Source organism: Sinohyriopsis cumingii, chromosome 2 (genome assembly GCF_028554795.1).
Source record: "Sinohyriopsis cumingii isolate HCF-2022 chromosome 2, ASM2855479v2, whole genome shotgun sequence".
NCBI lineage: Eukaryota > Metazoa > Mollusca > Bivalvia > Unionida > Unionidae > Sinohyriopsis > Sinohyriopsis cumingii.
Window position 1 is genome coordinate 166,801,037 of NC_142962.1, and position 16,992 is coordinate 166,818,028.

Here is a 16,992-nt window from a genome sequence, read left to right on the forward strand (position 1 = left end):
TCGTCGGGGACGTACCGAACAGGCGCTCAAACACCAGCACTTCGTTGTCGGGAGTCACGTCTTGCGGGGCACGTCCGATGCTTCGATGGTAAGATTGGTTGTACGCTTGCACCAGGTGCGGTAAGATGTCGATGTACTTCAGAGTGTGGTGATGCGTAAAATATTTCCACATGCGTTCTTTCAAAGTGCGTTGAAAACGTTCCACGATGCTGGCTTTGGTTTCGGGATTCTCGGTGGTAAAAAAATGAATGTCACGTTTCTTTAATTCTTTTTGGAAAGCTTGGTTCAGAAATTCGGTGCCTTTGTCCGTTTGCCATCGAAGAGGGCGACGACCGCTTTGTTTCAACACCCGTTGCAGGTCTCGCACTAACTCGCTGCTGGATTTGGAAGTCAAGGGCACGACCCAGGCAAATTTGGAAAAGACGTCGATGACACAAAACAAATATTTGTAACCACGATTGTAGCTGGCCAAATGAGAGACATCGGCTAAATCGGCTTGCCATTGATGATCGATGCCTTCCACTCGGGTGCGACTTCTGGCAAACTTGCGTCGAATGGGTTTGTGTAAAGTGTAGGTAGCTTGTTCTTGTAACCATCGTTGCACTTGAGGTAAACGGAGACTTTTCAGTCGCGTTTTGGCAGCACGATACAATTTTTGAACTCCTGCGTAACCTGCAGGATGCGAGGGATCGTAGTAAATGCTGGCTAAGACTTTTTCCATTTTTTATTTTGTGTTGGTGTGTTAATAAGTCACCCACTCTTCGGTGATGCTACTTTGGGTGGGACGAAAGGGTGGTTTGGAAACGGATTTACGTGTCCGATGGCTACGGGAGTAGAAGTCGAAGGTAGTGGTGGTGGTGGAGGTGGCAATGGAATGGCTTTGGTTTTCTTTTCTTTTTTCGCTGCTGGTTTCCCTTCTTTCTTTTTCACTTCTGTCGAAGGAGGCGTGGACATCATCTTTTTAACCTAAGCTTTCATTTCTTCTCGTTGGGGTGTGGGGGACGGGGTCAACAAGGATGTTGCAATCTTACTCGAAATGGGAGCTGCTGACGGTGTTTGAAACACTTCTCGCATCTCTTCTTCCTCAGGTCTTCGTGGGGTAGCATCTCTGGTGACCCCAGGGGATGGTATTGGTGGTGGTGGTAATGATGATGATGGTGCTGGACTTTTCATCAAGGTCTTAAAATCTTTTAGAGTGGGTAAAGCTGTTTCGTCTAAAGCTTTCTGGTGAAAGAGTTGCAGTCTTTGCAAGAGTTGACCGTACTTTTGCGATTTTTCTGTTTCGGACAAATTTTGGCGATCCATCAAGGATTGCAATTCGTGTTGTAACTGGGACATCTCGCTCAAATTGGGATTGGGAGGTAAATGCGGGGTGCGTTGTTCTTGCCACCGATGGTATTCCATCCATCGTTTGTAAGGCACTAAAGCTAGTTTTCGTCCTTCCATGGGGTTGTCAGGGGTCGATTCTGAGATCTTGGGACTTCCGAGGGTCTTTTTATCTTGCTCCCACCAGTCCTCCCAACATGGTTCCCAAGACTCCTTTCAGTATGGGGCCTAACAAGAGAGGTAAAATACCTCCACGTTGGACCAACATCTTTTTTTGACGAATGGGAATTTTCTTTTGAACCATTTTCCGAAGAACGTGACGATGTTTGCCTAAGCATTGTTTCTGGTGTTTGGACAAAGGGATCGTGCCTTTCAAAACGTTCAAACAACATTCGCAGACGGTATCGATGACCTCTTTGGAGGCCGTTTGAATGAGTTTTTTGGGTAGGGGTGGAGAAGCTTTGGACAGGACAGATAACATGTCCCCATGTTTGGCTAAACGTGGTGGTAGTCCTTTTCTTTTCTTTCCTTGGGGTTTTCTGGAGGGTGACATCTTTGCTTGTGGGTTCCGGGACATTCACCAAACAGACACTAACGTCGATGACTTAACACACACCTTTTTATCTTTTTTTTGGGACTATCGCTTTGTCATAAAGGTGACAATGTTTTTCCCAAAATCGCCAAGGAATCCTCCCCTTTGTTGACGCCTCTTTTTCTTGGAACGACTCTGTCTTTTTTTAGGGTAACGTCGATGCTTGGCTAAGCGCTTTGTCGGATGACGCGTCTGCCCTTGTCTCTTTCATTTGTGGCTTCTTGGAGGTGACATCTTTTACAAGTTCACTGATACCCCGACTTGGTCACAGGTCTTTTTATACTGGTACGCGTCGCCACTGATTGTCTTTACGTCGTATCAGTTTGAGGACAGGCATGACACGTCGTACAGGGGTACGCAACGGACTAAATCGAGCCAATTCTTGCTTGGACAAATCCAGTAAACTTTGTAACATACCCGATCTTTCATGGACTTTGATTTTGGGAGAAGGTACTTTGTGAGCAGCAGCCACTGCCGCTAAATTGGAAGGTCCTGCCACTGGGGAAGTTCTTTTGGGGTCATCAACGGAGAAGTTCTTGGTGTGATCAACGTCTCCAAGTACTCTTCAGTTCCTGGTGACATCAACGGAGAAGTGGATAAACGTGAGGCTGCCGGAGACGCAGTCACCGCTGTGGCAGGTCGTGGTTTGCGAGTGTAAGGTTGCGTCCTGGCTGAAGTGCCTCTCTTGCGACTAGTTTTCTTCTTCTGTGGACTTTTCTTTTTCTGAGGACTTTTTCTCTGTTTCTTTTTCTGGGGGCTTCTTTTCTTTTTCCGGGGTGGTGTCTGGTAAGAGGAGGGTCCTGCCACTGGAGAAGTTATTCTTCTTGGGGACCTGGTCTTTTTCTTTTTCTTCTTGGGGCTTCGTTGGACTTTTGTCTTGGGGATAACTTTGGGGGCATTAGGATCCCATCTTAAGAGAGAGCGAATGATGACCCCTCCTAGAGTACCGCTCCCTCCAGGTTTCAAAAGGATTTGTTTTTTGGTTTGAGTGTCGATGCGGGGATCGGCCAGTTGGACCAAAGCGACTTTGTTTCGATCGAAAAAGCGTTGGGTTTGATGAGGAATCTGAATGATTCCTTGGAGTAATTGACGTGCCGTCACCGTGAACCATCGTAAGACTTCTTTGAGACTAGCTTCTAAGACACGAGCTCGTGTTTGTGGATCTTTTTCTCGACTGATGCCATACAAGGCACGAATCAATTTGACGGGAAGATGCGACTGAAGGGACGTCATGTTCGCACTGAGAGTGAGACAGACGAAAAAGGGTCTGAGGTTTTTATAGATTTTTTTTATGGGGAGTGAAATGAAGTCGAGGACGGAGACGTGTACAGGACAGGCCCTCCGTCTTGGCACCAGTGGTGAAACAAGTGGGTACGAAATCGCAAGTCCTCGGGAGTCGTAGGTTTCAAATCGACGAGTAAATAGGCGTGTGGCGTTTGAGTGGCATCGTCGTACGCCTGAGTCAGCCAAGGCGTTCCTAACTGTTTGGCTAAGACTTGCACTTGCGATTTATCTCGAGGGCTTTTAAACAAGACCACGTAATGCGCATTGAGACTGATGGTGCGATGGGCTTTACTTTGTTGACACAAATTTTGGGTGATGTAAACGACACTGGCATTACGGTGATGCCCTTTGCGCGTGAACCACAATTTAATTTCTTCTTCGTCTTCTCCTAACATGTCGTCGAAAAGACCAAATGGGTTAGACGGGAGTCAGAGACGATGCCGTCGTCTTCTTTAGGAATGCCTTCCACAAACACGATGGAATCGCCTTGACTTTCTCGCAAGAGGCTGTACGCCGATTGCCACTCTTTGTAACACCACACGATCCGTTGAGGGGGTCGATCGATCAAATGATGTTTATGTTCGATCAAACGTTTGACGAATTCGGTTTTGCCTGAACCGCTAGGTCCAGCAATGAGCATGTTAAAGGGATGGCGAAGATACAAAGCCTCCCAACTGGCACGATCTAAGTGTTCGTCGATGACTTTGACAGTAGAGGAAGAGGGAGCAGAGACAGCAGAGGTAGCCATGGTGTGAGAAATGTCACTTGTGACACGAAAAACAAACAAGACAAGAGTTTATATACTTTTTCAGAACACGTTTATTGAATGGTTTTTTTTTCAAACATGAATACGAAAGACAAAAATACATAAAAGCCAAAGGCTTAAGTACAAGGATAAAAGGCACATGATAACGATGAACGTGGAATAAACACAAGTGTCTGTACAACAACCACATGTTTTGGGTAATGTTCTAACCAGTTCTATAGTAGGGGTTAAGGTCACACAAGTGTCCTCCCGAAAGGGTCTTTCAGGTCTGTCCACGACAGTCCTGTCCTGGGTGACGGGTTCTTCTGGCACCGTCACTAACACGGGTTGAAAAGTAACTTTTTTCCTTGAACAACTCTCGTGCATACTGGGCCACTTCTTGGGTCCAAGCCTCAAAACCCCATTCTTTCCAGGCACGGACATCTGTCCAATGGGGATGTAAGTCACAAGCTACACACACATCGTCATACACGTCTTGGGTAGCTAAAAGTTGACGAATCTTTTTTTCCTGTTGAGGTCGAGAAGTATGCAGATGAAAACGCAAGGCTTTGAGCAAAAGGAGTTTTTCGTGACCATTTAAGGCCATTGAGGTGGTAAGTACTGATCGTAAAGAGTCCACAAAGAATCGGCTGGTAAACGAAATCCCAAAAAACAAGTCACTAAGACACACACCACTTGTCGTCCCAAATTGAATGGATACAGTTCTTGTAATAATTGATGGTAATGATCCACGGTTTGAATATGGTCATTGAGTTCCTTCCACGGAATCTGTTGAATGACATGTGACATAAACCGTGGCATGGCAGCCTGTTTTTATATTCTCTTTTTTTCGGATGCAATACACGTACTTTCTAGCCAGAGATCTTCGTTCTCCAGTAGGGAATCTAAATCTTGCATACTGTAACCGAAACATCAGAGTTCGTTTAGAAGTTTCCTCTTCCGCTAAGTAGATTCCACGTAACAAATGTTGGTAATCCTTTAACTTGTCTTCCTCAATGCGTTGCACTAGGTGAATCTCGAAGTAACCATAATCATGAAAATGTCGATCATTAGCGACCTCAAAGTTTTGAACAATGTCTGACCATTGAAAGAATTTCTGACGAATCAGTTCTCTTATACCATTGAGGTGCCAGTGGTTAAAGATCTGGTGACGTATCGGATGCAATTGTTCTTTACGTTTGACTTGTATTTTGACCAGCTCTCGGTAAATGCGTTCTCTCAACTCCACAGGCAAAGCACGAATGTTCTCTTGTAAAGTATCCATGAATAGGTCATACTAAATCCTCTTTGGTCTGACACAAGAAATGTACTGTTTGCACAAAAATGGTTTTAATTCATTGTCGAATCTAAATCGTTTCACCACTAATCTACACATTACAATTCGTTCAGAAGTTTCCTCTTTCACCAAGTTGACATTGCGTGAAAGATGTTGGTAATTCGTTAACTCTTCCTCTGGAATTCGATGCAGTACGTTTACAATGTAGTAGATAGAATCGTCAATACCAAACCATTCCTTTTTATAACCAGGAGGTCGTTGATCAATGTCTGTCCAATGGAACAGTTTCAACTCAATCAGTCCTTGTATAGCATTCAGGTACCAGTGGTTCAAACACCGGTGACGTAACGGATGCAATTGTTCTTTACGTTTCACTTGTATTTTGACCAGCTCTCGGTAAATCCTTTCTCTCAACTCCACAGGCAAAGCACGAATGTTCTCTTGTAAAGTATTCATGAATAGGTCAGTCCGTACAATTCACAAAAGTAATCCACATAGTGAGTAATTTCTGACCACTGCCATTCAGGGTAACGTCCAAGAATGTCACTGAACTCTTTTGATGTAAACGGTCTAAAGCGATACAATAGGATGAATGCACCCTTGACCCAAAGAAATCTAACACACTGGTTGACTTTTTTCACTTTCCTCTTATGAATTTCTCGACACAAAAGTTCTACAGTGACCCATTGAGATTTCACTCTGGCAAACCCTTGCCAAACTTCCTTGTAAATCTTCTCTTGCAGTTCTTTAGGTAATGATTCAATATCGTTTTTGAAATGAAGTTTAAATACTGGTCTCGGTGATGTCCAACATTTGACTCCTAGCCAATCTGGTTTCTTCTTCGTCAACGACATGGTAAGTTACTTCAGTGTCTCGGTCCCTCTAAGGGTAAGTAATGACAATTCGCTGACCATCGAGCATGTTCTACGTAGGCCGAATCTTGCGGTTCCCAGTGGTGAAGTGACACACCGCAACTGAAGCACTTGACTTTATCTCCTTCGCCCAAGTAGAACAATCCGGCTCTGGCTAATTCTTCGGGGGTCGGTCCTCCCAGATACTTAGGCCATTTTCCTTTGAACGATTGAAGACGATTTTCAAAGTCGCAGTATTCCGACAAACGCACAGGAAACGAATATTCGTCTTTCACAGGTTCGTTTCGATGAGGGTTGGGTGACAGGAACAGGAGTTTGCTCAGGGCTGGATGACATCCGTAGGGGGGTAGACGTGAAGGTGAACATTCCCCTTTAAAACGAAACCCAGTAAAATGTCCAAGAGGACGAGAGGCATCACTTTCGCATCCCACAGGTTTGACACGCACAGCATCACTTTCCATGATAGGGGTAGGGACACTAAAGTTCCCATGATGCTTTACGGCATCGCTCAGGTCACAAGGTACAGCATCGTATCCATCGCAAGGCTCACAATCGCACTCGTCTGCAAACTCCGTTACGCAATTACAATGGTAACCACATGGACAATCGCAGTTTCCTTCCGGACATTTTCCGTCGCAATGTCTGGGTCTTATCCATCCAATATTAGTCACACTAGAGGAAGATACAACTTTTTTACAATCCCCAAACTGGAACGATGTCTCTTTCAAAGTATTCATCTTGTTCGCTCGGTCTTGGTAGTCACAATGAACTATCGATCTTGCCTAGGGTTCCTTTTTTATACACAGACCAATACCGACGTGACCGTACGGTAAGGTGAAATGATTGGGAAGTAGAACTCGCTTCTGGTATACAATTTGATAGACTTTTTCCAGGGGTCGACTGACGATGTGGTGAGTGGGTAAACGTACAATCTTGTTCGGTTGGTGAGTGGTCACTTTAAAGTTTCCATCCTCTCCCGATTGCAAGGCTTCTTTCAATACCCCAAAGTTGACCACTCGACTGGTACGATAATTCAGAGTCAGTCCTTTCACTTTGCACGTCGTGTGTACTTCTCCTTGTTTGTCACGGTATTCGTAGCCGTAATTTTTGGGACCACCACTGACGAAACTTAGAATCTTGTTGTCGGGATGCTCGTCTGTCCAGGCTCCTAAACGGTCTCCTTCGATGTCAGGGTGATGTTGAATCGGGTGATGGATGTAAATGCAACCGTCCGTGTCAAAGTACAGGACGCGTTCCCCTAACAGTTCTAAAGCTTCGTACAATTTTAAGCGAGCATGAGCTGTCACGTAAGCCGCAATGATGACATTTCCAAAAGGGTCGTCTTGTACAAAGTCCAGATCTTCTTCGTAATTGACCAAGATCAAATTCTCTCGAACGACGTCCACGTGTTTCATGTATTTGGTTTTGTCGTGAATCATCTGGAAGTAGCGGGAAGGTTCTGTCAAATATTCCGTCTTGGGTAAACACGGTCGTTGTGCCATTTTACCCCACAAGCAATTTAACATCACTTTGTCAAACGATCGCCTGCCTTCGTTTTTTCGATGTGGTCTAAATTGATGCCTTCTTGTTCGTAGTATTTCTCTTTGAATTTTATTTGGTCTTCGGGAGTGTGACACCAGGAAGGATAGCCGCTGGCTTCTTGCTTCAGTTTCAAAAAGGCATCCACGTAGTCGGCGAAAATGCCTTTCTGACTGGGATCACCCTTGTGGTATTGTTGTGTCTTGGGAAAGTGACAAATTTCGTACACTTCTAACAGTTGGTATCCTATTTCCAAAGCTTTGAACAATTCTACGCTGACCCAGGTTCCCGTCAAGGCCCGTTCTTCCTGGCTGTGATGACAAGGCTGGTCTTGGTTGCACGTTTCGGCACAAGTACGGCACAAGGGAAACATCAGTTTGCCTTGACAATGGTGAGGTAAGACGGGATGGTATAGGTTCGTGGGAGGCAAAACTTTACACTTGATCAAGCCTTCGTATTGTCGAATGTTTTTCAGGTCGATGTGTTCCGTCAGCAATTGCGGGTGCCCTACAGGAAAGCGACAATATTTGCACACGTAGGGATACAGCGAACACACGTCCAAGTATTTGATTTCTTCTCCTTTCTCTTCGTCGGCTTGGTACAGCAAACAGGTGGCATTGGTCCTTCCTCCGTACAAACTATCCCTCGGGTTCAGCGGGTCCATGAACGGGTAACTTTCCACAAGGCGTTTAAACTCGGGATCGGTTTTCATACGGTGATCGTACTCGTGTTCCCACATTTCCACCACTTGGTATCCTTGCTGTTCTAACTTTAGGCGTCGCTGACAAGTGTCCTAGTACAAGTCTTCCATGGTTCGTTGCAAAAACTGATTTTTAGTGCCACGGTCAGGGTAACAAACGGGACATCCGTGAAATAAGCAACCGTTAAACTCGTACACGATCTTGGGGTTTTCTAAGTCCCAGCCATCGACCGAATACGTTCCGATGGTCTTTTCACCCCCTCCGTTGCGGGCATGCTGAATCCACTTGTCTTCCTTGTCGCACAAGTAATGTAACCAACGTAGGGCTTTGACCGAGTATTGACGCTTGACAAAGTGGGTCGTTTGAGGGTTGATGACAGCCACGGTGTTTTCAGGCATGAATCGTTGTCGATACACTAGGGAACACACTTTGGCAATGGTGCAAGCTTCTTTCAAAGGATCGACCCCTCCGTGTTCCATGAACAGTTCTCGAAATTTTCCACAGCAACGTCGTAAAATGTCCACGTCGGAACGACAATACTTTAACATTTCTTCCTGAAAGTCGAAGGGGTCAGAGGCATGAGCCTGGTACCAAGCGTAGAAATCTTCTCGTTGTTCGGTACGCATGTTGTCGGGGTCGTAATAGTGAGCCTCATGCAAATGGGGTAGAACGGCATGTTGACTGGCTTCCGTATTGAAAAAGTGAGGAAAATAACCTTTAGCCATTTCTGTCATTCCAAACGTTTTAGGCATTCGACTCAAAGGCATGGCCAAGTAACTCATCGAATCTTTAAACTGCACTTGTCCCACTTGCATGAAAATGATTTTGGCTCCGTTCAAAGTGACTTTAGGACGTTCGGTGCCTTGTTCCGTATAGTATCTGAGAAGAAACTGTCCATCGTATCCGGAAAAATTGTGAGCCATCACTGTGGCATGACGATGACAATCTCCGTAACGTTCGATGTCCTCTTGGCTCCACGTCTTGTCGATGGGGTCTAAGACCCATCGGGCAAAATCGACTAACGTGTTTGGTCCCCGAAAGATTTTTTCACGTTCTCCAGGAATCTTGCTGCAGTGAGGGCAATGACTGAAGATAGGTTCTTGAATGTACTTCTCGCACGCTCGATGAGCCACGCAGAAATTAGGGATGTGAATGCCAGTCTCTTGCATGCATTCGAAATCGAAAAAGATGAAATTGCCTTTCTTCTTGTGACCGTCCTCTTTCCCTGGTGGGGGTTGGTATTTTTGCACGTAACATTCGTGTTCCAAGTCCACGATGTGGTGACAGATGTGACATTTTTTGTTTCCTGAACATGCGTGTGCCTTGGTATTATTGGTACGTATGACTTGTTCACACGTAGAGCACAATCTCAGGAGTTGACAAGCGCATTTCTTCTGTGAATCTTGCGTCTTCAGATGTTGTTGGTAACAGGTAGGGCTGACAAACGTGCGCAGACAAGTTGAACAAGGCACTGGTTCTTCGCTCAGACAGGGTGAAGAGGCCAAACATCCTGGGCATTTCGATCCACAGTGCTTGTGTTGCTCTCGATTGTTATAACCATAATCACATTTCTCACAATAATAACCGTATCCTAGGAATCCAGTGATACTGGTAATGGTATCGAAATGGCCATCGTGATGATAAACATGAATGTATTTTCCGTCCTTAAAGTCTTGGCCTCGAAACAACAGAGGTCCGCGCACTTCTTGAGGGTGCACTTTCAAGGTGTATCGTGGAGCTAGGGCATCTTGCAATTTTTGCATCTCAGGAATGCCACAGGGTGTGTCTTTGGACAGGCCAGCTTGTTGTAACAGGAGTTCTGCTTCCTTTCGTTGTTTGGCTCGGTCGGATTGTTGAATAGTTTTCCAGGTTCTTTTCCATTCTACCGTGTCGTTCTTGTTGGCATAGGTTCGTCCCACCACGATGGCACGGGCTAAACACATCTGGTCATGAGGGTTGTTAATTCGGACGAGACTTGTTTTGGTGTTGCGAAGGTCGTCCACCAATAACATCTTTTTGCGTCCTGTCCCTTGAGGAGGAGAGACGTGGGTCATGTCCAGTGTGGCTTTACCATCGGTGATGTCAAACTGGTCATTAGATTGTTGTACGTGTTGAATCTTGTCCATGACTTTGGAAGCGGTCAATTCTGCAGGGGTGCTAAACTCGATCCAAACAAGGGATTTCAAACCGTCGTGTTGTATGGAAAGTCTCAAGCGATCGTCTTCTTTGGGTTGACATTGTTGCTTGAGTGCAGTGAGCAAAGAATCCCACACCTCAGTGATGAACACTTCTGCTTTCTCTAACGGCACTTCAGCCTTGAAATCTTTAAACTGTGTATTTGTAAGCCGTGGTTCTAAATTTTCTAGAGGAGCGCTTTTCCGTCTCTCGAATGGAATAGTACTTTTCAGGGTTGACTAAGGGTGGTGAACTTGGTTTAGAGGGTTCGTATTCTGGTTCACTCATGTCCTCTTCAAAATCACTGGCATGAATTTGTGCCAAGATTTCAGCCCTGGTACGAGGCGATAGATCACGTTTCTGCCTCTTACTTTCTTCTTTCTTCTCGAATGAATTAGATCGTTTCATCTTGAAAGCAAAAAGTCAAATGACTCAAGTTCAAACACCATGAGCTACTTTATAGTCATAGCAGACCAGCGTATATAAAAGGGTGCGTGTCTTGTCCTTTCACTATTCATTTCACTCTCAAGCCGAGCACAACGATGGAAGAGACTAACCAGATGGAACGTTTCGTCAGAGCTTTGCGAGGGGTCATTAGAAAATTCTCTTCAGACCAGCCTACGGACTACTCTCCTTCCTTTAGAGATAAAAGTCAAGATACTTGCTATATCTGTCAGAAGAAAGGGCATTGGTCTTCAGAGTGTCCAGACCGTCAAAAAAGAACAAAAACAGGGACTAAAAAAGACAAAAGTCAAGATACCTGTTATTATTGCAAAGAAAAAGGACATTGGTCTCCAGATTGCCCAAAAAAGAAACAAGAGGAGTCAGAAGAAAAGAGGGATTCTTCAGAAGAAGAGAGGGATTCTTCGGAAGAAGAGAGGGATTCTTCAGAGGAAGAAAAGGAAGAAAAAAGACAATTCTATTTACAAGAGGCAAAGAAACAGGAGAAGAAGAAAAGAAGAAGGGAAGAAAATGAGGAAAAGACGGTGAAGAAATTCAAAAAACAGAGAGACTAAACAAGGAGAAAGAAGAAGTCAATGAACTTTTAATTAAAGTGTTGTGTTGTGAATTGTGAATTGGATTGTAAAAAATGGATAAAAGAATAAATGAATGATATAAGGTAAGAGTCTTTTAGTTTTGATTTTAAAATAAGAACGTACACTCACGCACTCATACACAGACAAGTAGTAAAAGGGTAAAATGGGTGTTTTTTTTTTTTAAGTTATTGGCAAATTGAAATTGTATTTCTTTTCGAGAAATGTGGGTGGCCCTGAAAAGGGCCTTTTTTCTCTTTATGGTGCAGGGGTGAGTTTAAGCAATCAACTTTAACTGCCTTATGCCTTTGCCACGGCCAAGGCCTACTTCTGGACTGCGTAATGTTGATGATGATGATAATGATTGGGTTGAAATCACTAAGGGTGGTACGGTAGGCTTAGTTACAGGGTTGACGTGTTTAGCTCGGGAAGGTCGTATTCTCTTCGGTCGTGATAAAGAAGTCTGATACATTTGTTTCAGACTTCTTAACTCCGCTAAAATGTCCAACAGTACCGTGACCGTTTGATTTTCACCCTCTTGTTTCTTTGCTGCTACCTCTTCTTGCTGTTGTTGCTGTTGTTTTTTTCTTACCTCTTCTTCTTGTTGCTGTTGCTGTAGGAGAAAAGCCTGTTCCGCTTCCTTTTGTCGTTGTATAAATTTCTCCAATTCTTCTTTCTGTCTCTGTCTAAAATTCTCCACTTGCGGTAATGAAGAAGGTAACGAAGGTTCCGGAACAAATTCTTGCGAGGAGAGAAAATCCACAAAATCCCAATTCACCTCTTCTGAAAGTAAGTCCGGGTTCCCTTGGGCAGTCTCCACTGTTGGTGCACCCCAATGGATCGTTTTCTGAGTTTCCGTCATGTTGAATCACTGTCGCATAGATTGACTGCACACAAGCGCTAGCAAATCTATATAGACTACGTGACGTCACAGACTGCTCTCTTCGGATTGGATGCGGGCTGACTGAATTTCGTAACGCGTGTTGGGACTGGTGAATGAACTCAATCCGTTTCAATCCTACCTGTACCTATAAATAAGCGCAGTTCAGTGCACTGATTCACCTGTTCTCGTCGCTTCAAGATGTGGACCACAGTTGAGTCATCCACCCTTGTGTCTTCCATGATGTTTCGGACAGACTTGCTCATGTATGTCCGATCCAAGTGGACCGTTGTCCACAGGACAAACACCAGCCTGTGGATACGTAGGATTTACGTGGAGAGGCAAGGACGCCTGAAAAGAGTGCTGGTTTACGGGCCAACAGTGAGACGCAGCCTAAGGACAAGAAGAAGACCAATGCGGTGTCCTTTATGTTAATGAATACATTAACATAAACCCAAAGGCCCTTTTCAGGGCCAGCCATATTTCTCGAAAAGAGATAGCCTTTGAATTGCCTACCCCTTTCTTTAAAATTTAAATTTAAATTTTTTAAATTTAAAAATTTTTTTTAAAAAAAAAAAAATCCCATGTTCCATTCCCCTTGACGCTAGATTGTCCCACGATTTATTCCCATGTTAAATTCCCCTTGACGCTAGATTGTCCCACGATTTTTCTCCATGTTAATTTTCCATTGACGCTAGATTGTCCCAAGGGTTTTTTTAATGCTAATTCCCATTGACGCTAGGGTATCCCCTTTCACTACTGACGATGATATAATACCTTAAATAATGTAGCATAGTTTGTGACGATTTTAAGCCGACGATGACATAATACCTGAAATAATTTAGCATCGTTGGTAACGATTTTAAGACAACGATGACATAATGCCTGAAATAATTTAGCATCGCTTGTAACGATTTTAAGCCGACGATGACATAATACCGGAAATAATTTAGCATCGCCTATAACGATTTTAAGGCAATGATGACATAATACCTGAAATAATTTAGCATCGCTTGTAACAATTTTAAGCCGACGATGACATAATACCTGAAATAATTTAGCATCGTTGGTAACGATTTTAAGACAACGATGACATAATGTCTGAAATAATTTAGCATCGCTTGTAACGATTTTAAGCCGACGATGACATAATACCTGAAATAATTTAACATCGCCTATAACGATTTGAAAGCAATGATGACACGCCATGCAGTCTCTTCCGTTTAAAATATAGTCATGTTGACTTATTATTTCAACTGAAATAAATCAGGGAAAACTGATTCATATAATGAAATTCTAGAGGAACAATGTCAGCTTATACTGCTGAAATAAATTCCAAAATGTCTAAAATACCATTCGTTTGTAAAGATTGGGTGTATCTACGTAAACGTGAAAACGTTTTAACAATGATTTGTTTGCAGAAGATGTTATAGTTATAGGGCTAAGCCGATAAATCAGCCGCACACCTGTAATTATATTGACTGGCGGTTTAAGGGATGAAATCACCTATTCATTCAGATCTGCAAAAATCAGCGGCAAATGTTGTCACACATCACTCTATGTTGTATATTTTTACCGGTATTTATCGCTGCTTTTGAGCTACCGTCGTCTGAGGGGTTCTTTTGGCGATATGTACATGCTATTTTTGGATTAAACCTTATGTTTGGCGACTTGCAGATCGAAGCGGAATAACACAACCCTCTGTCCTGTGGTGATTTTGAAGTTGGCGCTGGACATGGCTGTTACAGAATACCGAATACCGGTAAGTGTCTCAACGGAAAAATCTGCATGCAGCAAAAGTGCACATTTTAATAAACAGGTGACATTTTGTTCATCCATATTCTCCAATTTTCTACCGAATTCCCATCTTATATAATTTTAAAAGGAGTGTAGCGTACCAAAAGGTATCCAGCAAACAATAGTGTTCTGTACCTTGTCCACTGTAACAATGCTTCAATAAGTCCAGAGCAACTACCATATATATACATTTCATACAGTATGACTAGAAAATAATTCCGTTTTAGGGAAAAAGAACCCCCAAAATAACTTATTATATTCAATTGCTTTTAAGATCATTCAGGTAAGGGGTAAAGACAGGCAATTTGGGTTACCAAGTAACGTAAAATACAGGTGATCTGGTGGCCTCTGTGTTGTTGTTCGTCCTTCATGGCTTAGTATCTCTCTGTACATGATTGGCTGGAGTTTCTTGAAAAAAGTAATGCAATTCTAAGATTTACCCTGCTCGCACTTTTACGCTGATTGTCCACAGTTACACATCTGTAGTTCCAGTATAGATGAGACTTCGCTGGGGGAGGGGCATGATTCTGTGCAAGATCTTCCCATGATTTAGGGTCAGTGTTGACATGTTTCAAGGATGACTTGAAATAATCTTTAAATCGTTTCCTCTGACCAACCTGATATCACTTTACCTCCTTCAGCTCATCGTAGATGATCGTCTTTGTTAGTTGAACTTCTGATATCTAGGTGACATGGTTTGCCACTCTCATCTGCGAAATCATCAGCATGCCTGGAATTCAAATACTATTGTATATATTTTTATTCGATGCAAATGGATTAACTAATGTTAATGGACACGACATCTAATGCTCAGGTCATATTTACATTTTTTGATTACAGCGAATCTCCATGCACTTCTGTTTCCAGCAGAATGAATAAGTTTGTGATTGGATGTTTCACATTATTCGGCTTGCTTCAGATACTTTCTTCAGCAACAGTTTATTCAAGGTTCAGATCTACAGTAGAGTTTTGCGTTTTTCATATGTTTTGATTTTTGAAGAAAAATAATTTCCCAGGCTGTACTCTCTACTTAACCTGGTTATTTAAAAAACAGCTTGTATATCGTAGGAAATGTTAAAATAACTTTTAATTCCCTTCATTTTAATGTATGACTGATGAGTGTAATTAGATTATAGTGTATACAGCTTGAGTTTGCCTCACATGGGAACCTATGGAAAGAGTGCTAGCTCTGTTTGGCCATTTTCACTTCCTGGACTTCAAAGGTAAACGTGTAAAAAAAGGAGTCGGTAACTTTATTTATGTACTTTATAATTATTTCATTGCACTTTCAGAAGTTGGCATTGTCGAATGTGGCAAACTTCATTTCTGTATTTTAATAAATTAGTGTCCTTTGGATTAGTTTAAGCTCATTTTACTAACAGCCATTTTATTAGCGGTCTGCTTTAGATAGTACATAGTTTCCATGGTTACCAAGTGTAAAGAAATTTCAGTCACAGTACATGAAAGCAGTATAGAGGTATGGAAACATTCCTCTCCATTGTGCATGTTGCCAGTGCAAAAATGTTCACACAATACCGGTCTTTCTCGTAGAAGTACATACTAACTGTAGAACGATGCCAAACTGGGACGTTGCTCTGATGATTTCATCTTTCTCAGAAATAGACATATCCATCATCCCATCTTGCATTTTGGTGAAACAATAGCCCTGTCTGCCCAGCCACCCCACCCCCCACCCGTAAGTATGCTACTGAACTTTTAATACCATAAGCCTTGTGCTTCATCACTACAAGTACCGAAGTCATTAATTTTTCCTCCTAAGTTTTTGGCAAAATCTTCCAATTTTCCACTGAGACCATGGTAGAGAATGACTTTTTGCACTTGTTTTTGCACCAAATTTAATTCGTTTTGAGGTGGCTGGGGACAGTTTCATAAATTGGCCCCTGGCATATTTCTTTAGTCTATGGTGTGACTTTTTGAGCTATTATTGTGTAATAATTAAAGATATGGATATATTTATGAATTTGGTCTTTTGGCTTGTGTTTTTCTTGAAACTGGTGTGAGGCATGTACACCTCATGTAGTCACTATACATTATGTGACCAGTGAAATACCAATAGTCGGCTAGGAAACAGAGCAGGCCACTTATATTAGTAGACACGTTGGTTCAAGCAAGTAGAATACCTCAAAAACTGATTGGATGACATCTATTTTGAATTGCGTCAGGCTATTAAGTACCACAACATCTTTCAAAATTATCACCAGGGAAGGGGCTTGTGTTTTGCACTGTGAACATCACGTGTTCTCAAATGGCCTTCGGTCATGAAAAATGCATGCTTGAATTTGGGGGTGGGGTGCATCAACTTTTGATTCTGTGACTTTTCACTGACTTGTCAGGTCAAGTAAATTATATTCATATGTTTTGCTTTGTTATACCTATCCAAAAATATGGACCTTTTTGACCTCACTCATGTATTTTTTTATTATGAATTTTTATATTATGCAGGCTTAAGCAACATTACATTTGTACATAAAACTTGTCCCATGCAGGTATAACGGTACCAATTGCGCAAGTCCAGGTGGGCGGAGCTAAGGTGTAGGGAACATTGGATTCAGAAATAAAGAACGACACTACCTGTGATTGGTGCATTATGTAAGAGTTGTACTTTCTGTTAGGCTTAAAAAAGGTTGTGCCTCTTGGCGACATGCGAGTTTACGTTAATTTCTATCTAGATCATATTTTGTATTTTTTATGATTTGTTTAAAATGTGGTATACATGGCTGAAAATGTGA

General features: G+C 42.8%; 1 long non-coding RNA gene across 1 annotated transcript in view; it reads left to right on the forward strand.

The window, feature by feature from the left end:
• LOC149806259 (uncharacterized) overlaps window positions 1–14,208 on the forward strand; it is a 75,971-nt gene extending 61,763 nt beyond the window's left edge. Inside the window, exon 4 of the long non-coding RNA XR_016419881.1 lies at window positions 14,123–14,208. This is a non-coding gene — a long non-coding RNA (uncharacterized LOC149806259). The remainder of the gene's footprint in view (window positions 1–14,122) is intronic.
• The last annotated feature ends 2,784 nt before the right edge of the window (window positions 14,209–16,992 follow it).